General features: G+C 46.0%; 1 protein-coding gene across 1 annotated transcript in view; it reads right to left on the minus strand.

The window, feature by feature from the left end:
- TRAPPC8 (trafficking protein particle complex subunit 8) overlaps positions 1–19,881 on the minus strand; it is a 3,178,250-nt gene that overhangs the window by 192,262 nt on the left and 2,966,107 nt on the right. The gene's annotated exons all lie outside the window — the stretch shown is intronic.

Below are 19,881 nucleotides of genomic sequence, written 5' to 3' on the forward strand. Positions count from 1 at the left end.
ATGAGAGTTATCTAGATAGCATTCTGTTTTTTTTTTACCTTAATAAACCATTACTCACACAGCTCCTTATTTCCTTTTCATTCACTGTGAGTGTTGCCACAGAATCCCTATAAACAATAATGAGCAATCTTCGTGCTTACTACGTGCACTTCTTGACCTATGTACAACCCTTATGCTTGTTTTTTTTTTCTCTCTTTTCTGTTAAGTCTATACAAACTCTTAGTTGTTGTACACCCAGCCAAGCCTAATACGGTACAGTTTTGCCAAGTAAAACAGACCATAACAGCAGATGCTCAAATAATCACTACTGCAGTAGCCTTAGCTACATTGGTTATATCCTGCCAAGGATATAACAGCCATCCAGCTTTCAAACCTTCAGGGCACCTTCCACACAACCAAACTGTCAGGCAGCTTGAGATGAGCTGACTAGAAGACTAGTTTGAGTACAAAGACCTTCAGAGCTTTCCTGTCAGCAGAGAGAAGGAGGCTGAGCCCTGAAAGGGCAACACTGGGAAAAAAATACATGTACGCATAAAAAAACACTCAAACAAAAGGGGGGATAGAGGAAGGGAGCGGCAACTATTTATTATGTTCATCATATTAAGCACTGCTGCTGTACCCTTAGCTATAAGGGTAGATTACCTTAGTCAACTGCATTTGGGAGGTGGAAAGAGAAGAGTCCAGGAGCCTCTGGACAATGGTCTTAGCAAAGCTTGAGAAAGTATGTACAGAAAACCAAGTAGCAGCTTCTAGAATCACACCCTTTCCAAAAAGCCAAAGATGAAGCCAAGGCGCTGGTAGAGTGGGCTTTGAACCCTTTCAAAAAAGCCAAAGATGAAGTTAAGCACTGGCAGAGTGGGCCTTGACCCTGTTTGGAATAGTTTAGTTATGGTGAGCATAACAAAAGCTAATAGCCTTAGACAAGTATTTTGTAAAAGGTTTGGGTGACACAGGTTGTCCCTCTTCTTACCTTCACAAGAAATGAAAGAACAGTTTTGTAAAATCTTACCATAATGGTAGATGTCCTGTTTTTCACTGTTGCAGTATTCATAACACTTGAGCTGCCATAGGCAGGGGATTCCCTAATGTTATGTTGCAGTATTCATAACATGAGGGAATCTACTGCCTAAGGCAGCCCAACGTTCGGACAGTATACCATAGTCTTAGGTTGCTTAAGGTACGCCGTACTTCACACATATGCTCCCCTCACATAGCACAGGGCATAAAGGTGACATCCGGATGTATCATCCTCAGAACTGAAAGCCCCAGTATGAAAACCAGTCGAAGGAAAAACAAGAAGTAACCAGTACATCCAGAAGACAAATGGACCAGGGGGGAGTAGGGAGGGAGTTTAATACTGCAACAGTGAACAGAAGGACATCTCCTATTACATTAAGATTTTACACAACTGTACTATGTCCTTCCATTTCACTACTGCAGTATTCATAACATTAGGGAGAGTGCCAAAGCTCAGGAAAAAAAACCTGGGAGGAGGAAGGACCAGCAGAGCCCTCTAGGAAGCCATGCAGGATGGCCCTAGCAAAACCAATTCTAGCTCTGGAGAGCCGTCTAACATGTAGTGCTTGGTAAATGTATGCACAGAAGTCCAAGTAGCTGCCTCTTGAATACAGTTAGTATCCAAACCCTTGAAAAAGCAACAGAAGAAGGCAAAGCCCTAGTACAACAAGCCTTAGCAGAATAAGGAAAGCTCTTACCATGAAAAGAATAACAAAATGAAATAGCTTTAAGATCCAACAAGAATAAGTCTGCTTAGATACAACTAACCCCAAGGACCTGGGATAAAAGGAAACAAAGAGCTGATCAGATTTCCTAATAGTTTTAGTCTTATCCAAATAAAATCTGAGTTGCCTATGTACATCCAATGGATGCAGCACCTTTTCACTGGCAGATTGTGGAGGAGGGGAAAAAAGTAGACAAATGAATAGACTGATTAAGGGACAACTCATTCACCACCTTGGGCATTAAAGAAGGATTAGTACGCAAGGACACCCTGCCCTTATGAAAAACCAATAAAGAAGGACAAACCATAAGGGCTTGAAGCTCAGACACAACGTGACGATGTGAGGTATTGCCACCTATGCCAGGAGAAGTAGAGTAGTGGATGTGTAACATATGCCAGCATAGCTAGCTGGAGTTTTGTAAATAATTATATGCCATTTGTATATATAACTGATTTGTACAGGTGCTTGTATTGAAAATGTATTTGTAAAGTTGCTTGTAATAAAAATGCACCACTGTGCAAGAGGCAGGATCTGGACACAGCCCTATATAGAAAAAAGTATGTTCTGCTGGACAGAAAAGAAATATACAAGTATGTCAGACTATACTATTGTAACTAATTAAATGTATATATTGTAAAAGAGGATACTGGAAGAGGATATTGAAGAAGAGGTTAAGCTCAGCCCCAGCTAACTTTTAGAAAAATATCCTGAAATTACTTTATTTAGGCCATAAAGCCTGCATTTTACAGGCCTCAATGTAGGCAGAGACAAAAAGTCTGTACTAAGAAACCTTCTGTATTGTCCTTAGCAGTGAACTAATTGCTACCCTACAAGGGTGGAAGTGTTGAAAGGGTTTTATGGCTTCCAGATGCTACAACACATCTTAGCAAAATGTATGGTAATACTTATTTGTGAGATTCTGGTTTGGTTTCTAGTAATGGTTGGGGTGGGAGTAGTATGGGAAACAGAAGTCAGATGAGCAGACGCATGTGATGCTATTCTGTAATCCAGCACTGAAATGATGTTTTAATGCCAGATGAGACATTAGTCTCAGAGCAGTCTGTTTCTGAAACCAGAAATAGGAGGATCACTCACCCACTTCATCTTCCTTGTTTTCATAAGTAACCAGGGAAAAGTAATTCATTACATCAGTCAGGAAAATATAGCGAGTTTAATTAAAAAGAAGCTATGTGCTCACCATAACATTCCATGTAAGTTGTTCATCTCGCCTCCATTCTTACTGATGGGTTCAGAGTCAATCCTCAGCTCCGACTCAGCCAACTGCAAAAGCTCAAGGTCTTCAACCAGTTCGAGGCCAACTCCCTATCCCATGATGCACTATGGTCTTCCCTCAGATCTTGTTTGCTGCCAACTGACTGCCTACTACCATTAATATGCCACTCTTGACAACTGGAATAGAGACAATGCACCACATACCAAAGGGTGATGGACTTCAAGTAAACTGGATGGGGGTTGGAGGGTGGGGCGTAAGAATGAAGGCGAGATGAACAACTCACATGGAACATTATGGCGAGTACATAACTTCTTTATGTGAAGTTGTTCTATCTCGCCGTTCATTCTTACTAATGGGTAGTGTCCCAAGCACCATCTTTCTCGGGTGGCTCATGGGAGAATGTTCCTCAGAACTGTGGGACCAAAGGAGGTCCTGTCCCTGGAGGCCTTGTCTACTTTGCAATGAGTGATAAAAGTATGAGGTCTTGACCACGTAGCTGCTGCACAAATAGCATCTAATAGTAACCTTGCAGAAAAGGCTAATGAGGTTGAAACAGCTCCAGTAGAGTGGCCCTTTATTTTTTATTGTAAGGAAACATTCTCTGAACTATAAATGGAGGAAATGCAATCTGATAGCCATCTTGACAAGGTGACTTTTGTCATTGGGGCACCTTTTTCTGACTCCAAAAAAGAAACAAAGAGCTGATCCGTTGTTCTGAATTGTTTCGTTCTATCTAAATAAAATCGGAATTGTCTATGAACTTCAAGTTTTTGCAGCATGTGTTCCATCCTATTTGTGTATTTGGGAAAGATAAAAGGCAACTATTTGATTAAGATTTGTGTCTGAACAAACTTTTGGTAAGAAGGATGGATTAGTTCTGAGTGAAACTCTGTCATTATGGAAAATCAGATAGGGAGGTTTGATGGTCAAGGCTTCTAACTCGGAAATCCTCCGAGCAGAAGTAATAGCTATCAAAAATATAGTCTTCCATGAGAGAAATTTCAAATGACAGGATGAGGCTGGTTTGAAAGGAAGTAATATAATTCGGGAGAGAACAAAATTTAGATTCCATGGCATGGCTGGAGTTCTGGTTGCTGGTCTCAAATGAACGGTACCCTTAAGAAAGGCTTTAGAGAGTCAATGTGACATGACATTAGAACCTTGGAAGCCAAGATGAAAGTTTGAGATTGCTGCTAACTGAACTCTGATGGCAGCTTCAGCAGCTCCTTCGTTGAAACGTTTAGTCAGAAATTCCAGTATAGATGAGGTTGGAGCTAGGGAGGGATGAACATAATTCTGAGATGCCCATAGAGAAAACCTCTTCCATTTGCTAAGATATAACTTTCTGGTGGATGATTTATGAGAGGATGTTATAATATGTTGGGCCCCCACTGAGAAGTTGTAAATCCTGGTTATTGTTGGAATTAGAGCAGCCAAGCTATCAGTTTGAGGGAATGAAGAGAAGGATGAAGAGCAGATCCGGAACTGGGTCCAGGATCCAGGGTTCTTCTGAAAGATGAGGCTGAAGGAAGGGAAACCAAATTTGCCGAGGCCAGTAAGGGGCTATTAAGATTATGGTTCTTCCCAGAGACTTTGCTTTCTGTAATACTTTGGGAATCAGATGGAAGGGGGAAAAGGTATAAGGGAGACCCAGGGACCAACTGTGCATCAGTGTATCCCTTGGGGCAACCCCTGGCAGGGGGATCAGGGCAAAGTAGCTGCTGCATTTCGTGTTTGTTGGGGTTGCAAAGAGATTGCAGCAAGGCTGGCCCCACCTGCGGAAAAAGAAGTTATGTTCTTACCATAACGTTCCATGTGAGTTGTTCATCTCGCCTTTGTTCTTACACGTGGGTACGGAAGCTGATCCATCGGCTCCGAGTCAGCCGCTTTCCAAGCTCTAGATCTCTGAGAAGCTCGAGACACAGTCCCTATCCCATGATGCTCTGCTGCCAATCCCCAGATCTAGTTTGCTGAACCCAGCAAGAAACACAACTAAGCAACACAATATAACAAAGTAAATATTTACAATTAAAGAGATAACCTGGCTGACAAGAAGATACTAGCAAGATCAACCAGACCACCAGCCATACCAGTTACTCCAGAACATGGAGGGGGAAGGTGGGAGGGAGTTTAAGACGAGATGAACAACTCACATGGAACGTTATGGTAAGAACATAACTTCTTTATGTGAAGTTGTTCAATCTCGCCATTTGTTCTTACACGGTAGTAGCGTCCCAAGCACCCTAATCCTGGGCGGCTCATGGAGTACATTCCTGAGAACGGTGGAACCAAATGAAGCCCTGTCCCCGGAGGCCCTGTCCACGTTGTAATGAGTAATAAATGTATGATGTTTGGACCAAGTAGCAGCTGCACAAATGGTGTCCAAAGGTAAATGAGCTGCGTGAGCTAGGGACGTAGAAACAGCCCTGGTAGAATGAGCTTTCACTTGACATTCTAAAGGTTGATGGGATGAAGAATATGCAAACTTTATACAATCAGAAAGCCATTTGGACAACGTAACTTTGGATACCGAAAGGCCCTTCTTACTGTCTGCATGGGAAACAAATAGTTGATCTGACTTTCTGAATTCTTTTGTTCTGTCCAAATAAAATCTCAATTGTCTGTGAACACCAAGCTTATGCAACATGTATTCCAATTTACTGGCATGATGCCTGAAAAAAGTGGGAAGTTCAATGGACTGGTTCAAGTTCGCTTCGGGAGAAAGGATGGATTGGTTCTTAGAGACACCCTGTCGGGGTGAAAGACCAAATATGGGGGCCTAATAGAGAGTGCTTGAAGTTCAGAAACTTTGTGCCGAAGTAATGGCCACTAAGAAAATTGTCTTCCAAGAAAGGAATGTCAAAGGACAAGAAGATGCAAACTCAAAAGGGGGAAGCACGAGTTGAGACAGCACCTAATTTAAATTCCAGGAAGTAATCGGATGTCTGATAGGGGGTCGATGGTGATGAGTCCCTTTCAAAAAGGCTTTACATAATCTGTGGGACATAATGTTAGAACCTCCGCATCACACATGGAAGTTCAATATGGCAACCAACTGAACCCTTATAGTAGCGGCTGCCGCACCATCGTGGAAAAGTGAAGTAAAAAATTCCAGAATGCTATGAATAGGGGTGATAAAGGGATCAATACCATGTTGAGAAGCCCAATGACCAAATTGTTTCCATTTGCTGTTATACAGTTTCCTGGTGGAGACTTTATGAGAGGAAAGCAGAATATGCTGAACCGCGGGAGACAAATCATGAGACCTGGCTAGGTTGGGAAGTGGAGCAGCCAAGCTGTCAGTTTGAGGGAGACAAGAGAGGGGTGAAGAACTCCCAACGAATGAGTCAGAAGGTCTGACACTGGGTCCAGAACCCAAGGTTCTTCCACTTGGTATTGTTGAAGGAAGGGGAACCATATCTGCCGAGGTCAGAATAACAGTCCTTCCCAAGCTTTTGGCTTTCTGTAAAAATTTGGGGATCAGCGATGATGGAGGAAAGGCATATAGGAGACCCGAGGGCCAATCAGGTACGAGTGTGTCCCTTGGGATGTCCCCCGGTGGAGGGTACAGGGCAAAGTAGCTTCTGCATTTGGCATTCATCAGGGATGCAAAAAGGTCGCAGCAAGGCTGGCCCGATTTGCAGAATATCATTTCCGCCACACGTTTTTTGAGGGACCACTTGTGAGGCAACAGAATGGCTCTGCTCAATTTGTCCGCCATCACGTTGGATGACCCCGGGATGTGCGTTGCTATCAGGAAGCGCCCAGTGGATACAGCCCACTGCCAAATTCTCAGGGCCTCTCGGCATAAGGGGTAAGATCTGGTTCCCCCTTGCTTGTTGATGTACCAGACTACCGACATATTGTCTGTCTGTATTGCAATCGTCTCTCTCAACTCCAAGACATTGATGTGCAAACTGGATTCCATCTCTGACCAAGTACCTTGGACAGCTCTTCCCTGACACAGCCCCCACCCCCACCCTATCAGGGAAGCATCTGTGGTAACTGTGGATGTGGGAGAGGGGGGGGGGTACAAACGGATGACCTACAGTAACTTGGTGGCTGTTCAACCACCAAAGGAGGTCCTTTTTGCAAGTATTTGTCAGCAGAATCTTGTGTGACACTGGATGTTGTTAAGACCACTATGTGAAGAGTAACCATTGGAGTATCCTCATGTGCATACGCCCCAGAGGATCTGCTATGAGAGTTGCTGCCATGTTGCCTAACAGCTTCAGAACTTGGAATGCAGGGACTTTCTTTTCCATTAACGAAAGGGATACTTGGTTTCGTAAAGAGATTACTCATTCTTGAGGCAATCTGACCAGGGCGGTGATTAGATCTGCTCCTAAAAAGGAAATATGCTGCGACAGCGATAAAGCAGATTTGTCGAAATTTAAGCTTATGCCCAACTGGGAGCACAGGCTGATAGTGTAATCTCTGGCGTGAATCAGTTGATGTCTGGTGGTGGCAGTGAGGAGCCAGTCGTCGAGATATGGAAAAGTACAGTTTTGTACCTACCATAAATGTAGATGTCTGATAGGTATGCATCTGCAGTCATCACATATGGGTTGTCCTGCCTCAGGCAGCCCTTCGGTCGGCCGGATTCCAAAGTCTGGGTCCGGCGTCGGCTGATGTCGCTCCTTCCCCGACGTCACAACGCCTGGGGTATAAAAGCGTCAGCCGACGCCATGTTCCTCAGTTTTTCTTGCCCCAGATGCCAGGTGCCCTCTAGGAAGGCTAAATTTGGAAAAATGCAGTAAAAAATCCAAACATTTGCAAAAAAAAAATATATATATATATATATATATATATATATATATGTATAAACAAATACACCATAATAGTTCCCCCAGCTAGCTAATAGAGAGGTAAGCACCCTAGGAGTACCACAGAGGGGAAGGAGGGAGGGTAAACCTGACTGCAGATGCATACCTATCGGACATCTACATTTATGGTAGGTACAAAACTGTACTATGTCCTTCAAGGATGCATCTGCAGTCATCACATATGGGTAGAATACCATAGCCAAACTGGGGGTGGAGGTACTAGGAAAGGGATGGTGTAGCTAAGATACCCTGCAGGACAGCCGAAGCAAAGCCTGCTCTGGATCTGGAATATAAAGGTAAACTGTAATGCTTGGCAAATGTATGCACGGAGCTCCATGTGGCAGCTTCTAAAATGTCTTTTGTAGCCACCCCTCTTAAGAAGGCTGTGGAGGTGGCTATGGCTCTCGTAGAATGAGGTCTAATGTTAGCTGGTACAGTCTTTCCATGAAATGAGTAACAAAAGCGGATGTAATTTCCTATCCATTTTGAAATTGTCTGTTTGGAAATTGCTTTTCCTTGAGTACCAGCAGCATATGCTACAAGCAGCTGGTCAATTTTTCTGAAACCATTAGTCCTGTCCAAGTAGTATCGCAACTGTCTGTGAATGTCCAGGGTGTGCAGCAGTTTCTCCCCTTTGTTTTGTGGATTTGGGAAGAAGGTAGGCAAGTGAATAGCTTGATTCAATGACACCCTGGATACCACCTTTGGCATAAAAGTAGGATTAGTTCTTAATGAAACTCTATCCTGATGGAAAATAATAAAGGGCTGAACTGCCATCAGGGCCTGCAATTCCGAAACTCTTCTTGCTGAGGTTATTGCCAGAAGGAAAGCAGTCTTCCAAGAGAGGTACTGTAGATCTGCAGATGCTGCTGGCTCAAATGGAGGCAGTATTAGTTTTTCCAACACGTAGTTAAGGTCCCAAGCAGGTAGAGGAGGTTTCCTAGGAGGTTTGATGTTTTTGATTCCCCTTAGAAACTGTCTTAGGAGAGGATGAGAAAAGACAGGAGGATCAGTGTTGTACTCTGCTGAAATTGCTGAAGCATGAATCTTAATAGAAGAGTAAGACAGTCCATTGTGGAACATTTCTGCCAAATATTCCAGGATATGTGCCATGCTCATCTTTGTCGCATCTAGGCCCTTTGTGGTGTTCCAGATGAGAAATCTTTTCCATTTTGCTGAATATGCCTTCCTTGTGGAAGGGCGGCGAGCTTCCAGAATGATATTCTTTACTCTCTGGGATAGCTTATCCTGAAGAGGAGTCAAGGTATTCTCCAGGCTGTTAGTTGCGATGTTTTCAGGTTGGAATGTAGAGTTTTGTAGCTGTGCTGTGTCAGTAGAAGTGGTCATAGAGGTAGGGGCCATGGCTTCGTACGTGACAAGCTCCTTAGCAGTGGGTACCAGTGCTGTCTTGGCCAGTCCAGAGCTATCAGGATCACTTTTGGCTGCTCTGCCCTGATCTTCAGTAACACCTTGGTCATTAATGGAATAGGAGGGAATGCATACACTGTCAGATTTCTCCAGCTGAAGGAAAGAGCATCCACCTTCCACGCTTGTGGGTGGTATGTCCTTGAGCAGAATTTCTTTAGTTGATGATTGTGGGGGGATGCAAATAAATCTATGTCCGGGCTCCCCCAAAATTGTGCTATCTGTTGGAAAATGTCTGGGTGCAGCATCCATTCGTGTGCATCCATGATATTTCTGCTTAAGCTGTCCGCCAGTATATTGTCCTTCCCTGGCACAAACTGAGCTTGTAGCTGTATATTGAGTTTCAAGGAAAGATCCCATAGATTCATTGCCAGCCTGCACAGAGGGTAAGAATGGGTACCTCCTTGCTTGTTTATGTACCACATAACTGTGGTGTTGTCTGTCCTGATTAGTAGATGGCCTTGATGCAGAAAGAGTTTGAAGGCCTCGATTGCATGTATCACTGCTAGCATTTATTTTTGATTTATGTGCATGTGCAGCTCCTTTCGTGACCACTGTCCTTGGATACCTCTGCCCTCCATGTGTGCTCCCCAACCTAGGTCTGAAGCGTCTGTTGTAATAGTTTGGGAGGTTTTGGCTTTGTGAAGGGCAGCCCTCTGTTGGACTGGCTGGCCTGAGCCCACCACAGAAATTCCTTGTGAAGGCATGGGATGAGTGGGATCAAAGTTTCCAAACTGTGACTGTGCTGAGTCCATAAACTCCTTAGGTACCACTGTAGCTTTCTCATATGTAGCCTTGCTTGTGGAATCAAAAGAATACAGGATGCCATGTAACCCAGGGCCTGCAGGATTTTCCTTGCAGTCAGCTGAGTTTGTCTTGTCAGATTCTTGAAGTAATCCAGTAGTTGACTTTGTTTTTCTTCTGTGAGATAAGCCATTTGGGTGGTTGTATCTAGATCCGCACCCAGAAAGGTTATTCTTTGGGATGGAACAAGTCTTGATTTGTGCATGTTAACTGTATATCCCAAGGCCTGTAGAAGACTGATGGCATAATTTAAGTCCTTTATCAGAGTTTGTTGGTTGTCCGCTTGTATAAGGCAGTCGTCCAGATATGGGTATATTTGAATCCCCTGGAGTCTGCAGTGTGCTATTACCGATGCCAGGCATTTCGTGAATACTCTGGGCGCAGTAGATAAGCCAAAGGGCAATGCTGAGAATTGATAATGCTCTGACCCTGCAAGAAATCTGAGGTATCTTCTGCAACTTTGTCTGATAGGGACATGCAGGTATGCCTCCTTGAGGTCTAGAGTAACCAGCCAAGACCCCTTGGCCAGCATGGGAAGGAGTTGCTGTAGAGTCAGCATTTTGAATTTTGGCACAATGAGGTAAGTATTCAGTACGGACAAGTCGAGAATAGGTCTCCATTGATGCTCTTTTCTTGGAACAAGGAATAGTCTGGAGTAAAATCCTTGGCCTTGTTCTGAAATAGGAACTCTTTCTATGGCTTTCATTTGAAGTAAGTTTGAGATTTGTTTCAAAGCCTCTGTCCTTTGTTTTGGTGGCAGGCCTGGTATGCCTTTTCTTTTTGGCAATGTGTGGAAATGGAACCTGTATCCGTTGTCTATTATTTGGAGTGTCCATTTGTCTCTTGTAATGTTGTGCCAATTTCTTGAGAATAAAGAAAGCTTTCCGCCCAAAGGTGCTTCTAATTGAGCCCTGATTGGCGGAGTCAAAGCAGAGTCATTGAGTTTGTCCTTGTGCAGCAGTTGCAGATCCTGAACTGCCTGTCTGGATTGGAGGTTGCCATTGATGGCTTCTGTAGGAGCCCCTAGCTTGGCCTCTACCCTCTGGCACGCCTGTTTCTGCCCCTTTGAAATCATTCTGTGTCCGGAAAGGACCAATTCTTGAAAGGCCAGTTTCTGCTAAATTTAGGTGGTTGGACTTGAAGAAAATCTTTAACTGTTTGTACAGATTTTGCCTTTTCCTCAAATTTCTTTGGAACGTCTTGAGCAGTGGAACCAAATAACTTTTGCTTTCCCAGTGGAGCATCCAAAAGCTTAGCTTTAACATGTTCTGGCAGAGATTGTTCCTTCAGCCAAGCATGCCTGTGTATGACAACACCTGTCATTGCTGACCTACATGAAGCTTCCAATGCATCATAACCACACTGCAAGAAATGGTTGCTAACCTGCTGGGAATTATGTACCAGATCCTGAAGGGATTTACGGTCAAGGGGTTCAGAAGAAGACAATTTCTTATGCATTTCTTCTAACAAATACTCTTGATACTGTATCATGTGAAATTGACAATTTAATGCCCTCATAGCAAGAGTGGCAGAAGTATACACTTTTTTACCCCATCTCTCTAATGCCCTGGACTCCTTTGCAGAGGGGAGTGGGTTCTTAGTAGAAACAGCTGCAACCCCTTTAGGGCCCTGTGAAATAGTTTCAGGGTCAGCAGAGTGGGCCTTATAAAGAAAATTATGCGTGTCCGGGACCCTGTAGTACCTATCAGGCTTAACAGGAGCCGGAGGCAGAATGTCAGGGGTCATACTAGAGTCAGAATATACATCATCAATCACATTTAAAACAGGAGGAATAGCCAAAGGTCTATGCTGAGGTAAATGAAGAAAAGTTCTTAGTCTTTTCCTGGAATCAGAAAATTCCTGGCCCTGCCATTTGAAATGCTCTCTCATAGTGTGAAGGGTCTCCCCAAAGGAAAGCTCTTCAGGAGGGGAGGCTGAGGGAATAGATTCCTCTGCATCCGAATCCTCGTAGGCCGAGTAAGCCTCCTCCTGGTAGTCTGAGTGATCCGAGCCAACAGAGGCCTCCTCTGAGGAAAGGGGATCAGGGGGATCCATCCTGGGCCTTTTGTCTAGAGGGGGTTGGGAGCCCCTGTCCGGATGAGGCTGAGAGCCCCTAATTAAGGAGATCAGGTCCTCTGCCAAAGTTAAAATCTGTGAACTAGAAGAAGGTCCCTGAGGAATAACTCTGGGAGGCATGGTTTTAGTGTGTTTTGCAGCTTTAGCCCTGGTGAAGGCCTTAATAGACATGGATGCAGGAGGCCTGGCTGCACCACGTGCTGGTGTAGCTTTATCTAAAGGTATGGTGTCGGAAGATTCCAATAAACCAGTTTCGGAGGGCAATTCTGTAACTGACTCGTTAGGAGCCTCCGGGACCGAGGCTGTCGGTTGTATTATTTCAGGGTTCGGAAGTTCCAAGGACTCGGTATCAGCCGAAACCAAGACACTCGCGGTAGGCCTAGCCGCGGTTTCAGCCAAAACCGCGGGCCGCGTGTGTCGGTCCTTGTCTTTCCGTTTCTTAATTAAATGCGATGTCGGGGTTTCCGACGGCATTTTGTAAGCAAAACTATCCCCAAAAAACTCTTCTGCGAACTCCGACCGACGTCTAAGAGTGCGTCGGTTGAAAGAAGCGCAGGCAGAGCAGGCCGAGACGTCGTGGTCTGGGCCTAAGCAAGGAAGACAATAAGAGTGGAAATCCTTATGAGGTATTTGTTTCCCACAAGTTAAACAATTATTAACTTTTTCTGACATCGGCTGAGGCAAGAAAGAGTCCCCAATGGGGTACTTAGCTTTTGAAGTCTTCGGATAGCGAAATTACAGGAGCTGGCCGACCGTCACTTGCGAACTGCTTCTGCTTCGGGCACCACGCGGCAAGAAAGACTGAGGAACATGGCGTCGGCTGACGCTTTTATACCCCAGGCGTTGTGACGTCGGGGAAGGAGTGACATCAGCCGACGCCGGACCCAGACTTTGGAATCCGGCTGACCGAAGGGCTGCCTGAGGCAGGACAACCCATATGTGATGACTGCAGATGCATCCTTGAAGGACATCACCCAGAATCCTAAACGTCTCAGGTGAGCCGTGAACACTCTGGAGGCTGTGGTGAGACCAAAGTGCAGAGCTTGGAATTGGTAGTGACTGGCCCCCAGCCGAAAACAAGTGATCTCTGGATGGCCTGGCCATTTTGATGTGGTAGTACGCATCTTTGAGATCTATCGAGCACATCCAATCGCCCATTTTGAGAAACGGAAGTATTGAGTGAAGTGTGACCATCCGGAACTTTTCCTTTTTGACAAAGGTATTTAGTTTGTTGAGGTCTAAGATGGGCCTCCAGTCCCCTGTTTTCTTTGGAACTAAAAAGGACCTGGAATAATTTCCGGATCCTATCTGGTCCGCCGGGACTGGCTGGATGACTCTTTTTCCAACAGCCTTTGAATTTCTATGGCTGCTAGATTCCGCAGATTGGGTGGAATGTCTGGGATTCTGGCACAAATGGAAGTGGATTCTGAAAAGATAATGATGTAACCTCTGGTAATTATGCTTTTTACCCAGGAATCTGATGCAATTCCTAGCCAGGCGTCTGGGTATAAAGCTAAGCAACCCCTGACTGCCTCCAGAGCAGGACGGTCGGGCCTCCTCTCAGGAGCACTGATATGGCTTACCAAGGAACTGCTGCCTGTCACCCCGGTTCTGCAGACCCCCTCTGCCGCCTGTGCGTCGTCTACCATTATACCACCCTCCTCTGCCCCTGGAGGGGGGTTCACTACGTGTGTTCTAGAAAGCTCCTTGGGACTTCCGGAACCACATTTTTCCACCTTTCTGCCCTTTGGGGTATGGTCTAGTGAAAGTGGAAAAACGGACTCCTACGGTAGATACGAGTCTTTCCTTCCTGCTCACCCCTAGTGAGTGTCTTCTTGACTTTAGGCCCAAACAAGGAAGAGCCATCAAATGGGGTATTAACAAAGGAAGACTTGAAGGCTTCCGCAAAGAAGCATAAGCGCATCCAGGATTGTCTCCACAGAGCTATTGCTGAACCTGCTGCCCGGCTCGATCCCTCGGCTGCATAATTAATGAGCCGCATGGACGAGTTTACAATGGAATTAAGGGTGTTAAGCTGTGCTGTCACTTTCTCGGAGACAGCATCATCTGTGTTGCTCTGTAGAGTATCTCCAAGCTCTTTGAGGAGATCTCGTTGAAGACGGGTAAAGTGGGTTAAATAGTTAAGCGATCTCATTGCAAATGTCGCAGAACTAAAGATGCGTTTCCCATATCTGTCCATCATCCTGGAATCTTTATTAGGAGGATGGACAGAAGAAGAGGTCTCTGACATCTCTTTCTTGGTGGCCGCCGCTGCCACCATGGCATCAATGGGGACTCCCTTTATAAGAAAGGACATATCCTGAGGGGAGGTGATAAATTTGTTGGGCCTCTGAGGGACCGGTTCCACGGAATCAGGAGACTCCCACGTCTTTCGAGCGATCAAGTCCATTAATTCGCCGAAAGACTGAGTAACCCAGGAGGTGGAAGGTTGAGACCCAAAGGCCTTCGGGAGCACCGACTGATCCTCAGTAGGGGTAAGGGTCTGCCAGTCACCCCTCTGCTTAAGTATTTCTAGGATGTCTGCAAATGAGACGTCCTCTGAGGGGGACCATGGGGACCCTTCTGATTCCTCTAAGTCGGTGTCTGATGTCAAGGATTCCTGAGGGGAATCCAAGTGCCTCCTTTTGCACAGTCTCTTCCAAGGGACTTCATCAGTGGGGGTGTCTGGTGAAGTCTCTGTAGAGCAGGGGTCACCCGATGGGGTTACCTGAGGCTCTGGGTCTCGACGCTTGGTAGGAACCTGTGATGTACAGACAGAATGGGGCCCTTTAGGGGAGGAAGAGGAAGGACCTGAAGAGGTAAAAGTCTTAGCAGACGTGACCTTCCTCATGGAGTCGAAGGCACCGGTGTCTCGGCCCAAGGAGTCTGCCGGTTCCGAAGACGGCAGTCTCCTCGCGGCCGAGACCTTGGGCTCTGAACCAGAGGATGGAGCCGAGCTCAGCTGCGCCGAGGCCCCGAGAGGAAGAGTCGGAACTGAAGCCTCGGTTCGACTCTCTCCCCCGGAACCATCAAGACAGTGTCGGCTCCGAGACCCTTCGATCGGAACAGAAGATGTCAAGGTCCTCGGGGCCGAAGGCACCGGAATAGGCTTCCGAGGGTTCCACAACTATCAGGTCTTCACCTTCCAGCTCTGAAGGCTCAAGAGGTCTCGGAGGAGGAGCAGAAACCGAAACAGGGGGGTGTTGGGCTTCGATGCCAGATGAGATGAAGCTGAAAGCAATTTGGCCAAGGCCGGGTTCTCCAAGAGTCTCTGCACCACATGGTCCACATCAACATCTGAGAGGGTCCTGGAAGAACCGGTCGAAGGAGCCGAAGAATCCACTGACCGAAGGATCGGAGACTTTAAAACCTCCGGTACCGGTTCCAACCTCGGGACTTGGCTCCGAGACAAAGGTTCGGTGCTCGGCTCCGAGGGCTGAGTTGCCGGCGACCGAATCTTCCCCAAGGTGCTCTGAGCCAATGACTTGGGCTCCAATGACACCTTGGAAGACTTCGACCCCTTTGAAGATTTGGAGGTCTGTTCAGACTTATCTAAAGCCTCTAGGAAGTCTGATTTTAAGAGGCCTCTGTCAATAAGCTTCCTACGCCTTTCCAGCATAACTCTGCCACTAAAAGAGTGGCAGATGGAACAGTCCTCTTGCAGGTGTAAAGGCCCTAAACAATAAATGCATGAAGTGTGGTGGACGGTGATGGACATCTTCTGTCCATAGCCACATCGCTTGAACCCTGATCTCTGTTTTTCTGACGTATGTAAAAAAAAAAAAATGAGAAAACAGCACAATTGCTAAAGGTTCAGATCCCTGAACTTTACAGATATTAAGAACACTAACAATCACACAAAACGTTCAGATCTCTGAACACTCACTTACTCTATTTCACAAAAAAACAACAAGTATTAGCAAAAACAGATAGAATAACTGACAGAGCCCTGTCAAGAAATTCAACTAAAGAAACGGCCAAAGGCCTAGGAGCAACCGCTTCTAAGAAAACACACAAAGCAAACACTAAGTATCTCAAAAAAATAGGAAATATGTAGACTACTTCTATTATATATATCAAAAACTATCACAAATATTGCAAATTTTCTGTCAAAAGACAAGTAAAAAAGGTACTGGCCCAAGCTTCTTGCGAAGAGCGTGAGATCCGTTGCAGCGGCAAACTAGATCTGGGGTTTGGCAGCAGAGCATCATGGGATAGGGACTGTGTCTCGAGCTTCTCAGAGATCTAGAGCTTGGAAAGTGGCCAACTCGGAGCCAATGGATCGGCTCAATACCCACATGTAAGAACAAATGGCGAGATTGAACAACTTCACATTACCCGTTCCGCTACTTATTGCTTTAGGGACCACTCGTGAGGCAAAATAATTGCCCTGCCTTAGCTTGTCTGCTATCACATTGGACCTCCCCAGGATGTGCGTTGCTATCAGAAAGCGCTGGGTGGAATTTGCCCACTGCCATACTCTCAGGGCCTCTCGACTCAGGGGATAAGATTTGGTTTCTCCTTGTTTATGTACCAGACCACTGACAAGTTGTCTGTCTGAATTGCAATTGTTCCCGGAGGTAGAGAGTCTTGAAAGGACTGCAACACTAGAAGTATCGCTTTCATCTCCAGAACGTTTATATGCAGATGAGACTCGTGTTATTTTCCACGTGCCTTGGGCTGTTCTTCCCTGATAATGCCCCCACCCTATCAAGGAAGAGTCCATGGTCACCGTGGCTTTGGGACTGGGTAGAATGAATGGACGGCCCCGAGTTACCTGTTGAGATGTCAGCCACCACTGAAGGTCCTTCTTGCACATATTCATTATGATGATTTGGTGTGACATTGGAAGTTCCTGAAAGGACCATTGAGAGAATAGGAGCCACTGTAGAACTCGCATGTGCATTCGAGCGAGAGGAATGGCTATGATCACTGCCACCACTGATCCTAGCAATTTGAGTACCATTGAGACTGGGGATTTTGTCCTTTGAAGCAAGTCTAAGATTTGTTTTTGTAAGAGGCAAACTCTTTCTGGAGGCACACTTAACGTCATGGTAACTGTGTTTAGTTCTGCTCCTATAAAAACACTGTTGTGATGGCGATAAGGCAGATTTTTCTGAGTTGATGGTAATCCCCAATTGATTGCAGAGATTTAAGGTTGTGTCCCTCACCTGAATGAGTTGATGCTTGGTGGTGGCAGCGAGAAGCCAATCGTCTAGATAGGAAAACACCTGGAATCTCAAATGTCTCAGGTGAGCCGTGACTACTCCCATACATTTGGTGAACACTCTAGGGACTGTAGTGAGACCAAAGGGCAGAGCACGAAATTGATAATGGCTGGCTCCCAGCTGGAAGAGTAGATGACCCCTGGATGGCCTGTCCATCTTTATGTGGTAGTATGCATCCTGAAGATCTATAGAGCATATCCAATTGTCTTCCACCAGGGAGGGGAGTATTGACTGAAGCGTGACCATCTGGAACTTCATCGTTTTTACTGACTTATTTAGTTTGCTGAGGTCCAGAATAGGTCTCCAGTCCCCTTTTTTCTTTGGAACTAAAAAGAACCTTGAGTCATTTCCAGATCCTCTCTGGTCTGCTGGGACTGGCTGGTTGACTCTTTTCCCCCAGCAACCTTTGGACCTCTAAGGCTGCTTATTCCCTATGATTGGGTGGAACATCTGGGAATTCTTTTACTAGTGGTGGTGGAGTGGCAAAGGGAATTGAATATCCTCTGGATATTATGCCTTGTACCCAGCTGTCTTTTGTTATTTTTAGCCAGGCATCCAGGTACAAAGAAAGGCGCCCCCTGAATGCTTCCAGAGATGAACAGTCAGGCCTCCTTTCAGGAGCGCTGATAGGGCTTGCCAAAGAACTGAACTCTTATCACCCTGGTTCTCTGTATGCCCTCTGCCACGTGGGCAACGTCTTCTGTTATTACCCCCTCCTCTGCCTCTAGAGGGGATTTTACACAAGTGTCCTGGAAAGATCCTTGAGATTTATGGAACCATATCTTTCCACCCCCCCTCCCTTTGGGATAAGGTCTATTAGGGGTAGAAAAACATACTCCGATGGCAGACAAGGTCTTTCCGTCTTTTTCACTCCTGGCAAGTGTTTCCTTTACCTTTGGTCCGAAAAGAGATGAACTGTCAAAGGGGGGTGTCAATGAAGGAAGACTTAAAGGGTTCCACAAAGAAACATAAAGGCATCCAGGAATGCCTCCTGAGAAGAATTCCTGTACCCGCTGCTCTGCTCGTACCATCAGGTGCATATGATAACAAATGCATGGACCAGTTTACAATCGAATTAAAAGTGGAGAGCTGGGAAGTTACCTTGTCCGAAACCTCCGCAGCTACTGAACCCTGCAGGGCGTCTCCCAGCTACTTCAGGAGATCCCTTTGCAATCTAGTGAAATGTGTGAGATAGTTTGGCAATTGAAGGACAGAGGCCGCTGAACTAAACATATGCCTCCCATACCTGTCCATGATCCTGGATTTTTTATTAGGAGGATGAACAGATGAAGACGTCTCTGATAATTCCTACTTGGTGGCTGCCGCCGCCACCACCACAGCATCAACAGGCTCTCCTTTAGTGAGATAAGCTCTATCTTGAGGGCAAGTTATAAATTTAATAGGCCTCCTGGGTACAGGCTCCGTGGTGTCTGGGGACTCCCATGCCCGTCAAGTGAGTAATTCAATCAACTCATCAAAGGGTGGAGACACCCAAGAGGTGGAGGATTGAGACCCAAAAGCCTTCAGGAGGACTGACTCATCATCAGTAGGGTTAAGGGATTTCCAGCCACCCCTCTGTTTAAGAATTTCTAAGACATCTGCAAAGGAGATATCTTCTGAGGGGGACCGTGGGGACCCTTCTGATTCATCCAAGTCAGTATCCGAATTGACGGACTCCTGTGGGGAGTCCAGATGCTTCCTCTTGCAAAGTCTCTTCCTAGACACCTCTTCGGTGGGAGCTTCTGAAGAGGTCTTGAAAGAACATGGCTCACCCAATGGAGCTTCCTGAGGCTCAGGATCTCTACGCTTTAATGGAGCGTGTGATATAGAGGTAGACACCGGTGCTTTCAGGGAGGGAGCTGTTGGGACTGATGGAGTGGTCGTCGGCATGGACAAAGCCATCCTCATAGCCTCAAAGGCCCCTTGGTCCCGATGAGAGGAATCCCTTGGATCCGAAGATTCGATGGAAACTGTCTGCTTTGGAATGGAGGGCTCGGAGCCAGAGGGCGGGGCCGAACTAACTCGAGCCGAAGCCCCGAGAGGTAAAGTTGTCACCAACAAGTCAGTCCTACTATCCTCTCCAGACCCGACTGGGCCAAAAAGCCTACAGTAGGTATCGGTCCCGAAGGTTCCATGATCGTCAGTTCCGGTCTCTCCAGCTCCAAAACTTCCATGCAGATCGGAGGAGGAACAGAAGATGTTGGGGGAACTAAAGTCTGATCTGAAGCCCTCAGGGTCGATGCCGATAAAATCTTTGCTAGCGCAGGTATCTGTAAAAGCTTCTTCACCACCTGGTCCACATCCAAATCAGACAAGTCTACTTGAGGCCCGTGAAGAATGTGACAAAGCCACCGATTGTAAAATGAGAGATTTTAATGTAGGAGATACCAGCTCCAAGGTCGGGGACCGGCTCCTAACCACGACAACAGTCTGTTCCGAAGGCTGTGGAACTGATGTTGAAGCTTTACTGGAGGCTGATTTTGTAGTCAATGGACTCTTCGTCGGATCTTTTTGGAGTGCTTGCCAGACTTAGCCAGCGACTCTTG

This window comes from Protopterus annectens, chromosome 3.part0, assembly GCF_019279795.1.
Source record: "Protopterus annectens isolate FY-2018-M chromosome 3.part0, PAN1.0, whole genome shotgun sequence".
Classification (NCBI taxonomy): domain Eukaryota; kingdom Metazoa; phylum Chordata; order Ceratodontiformes; family Protopteridae; genus Protopterus; species Protopterus annectens.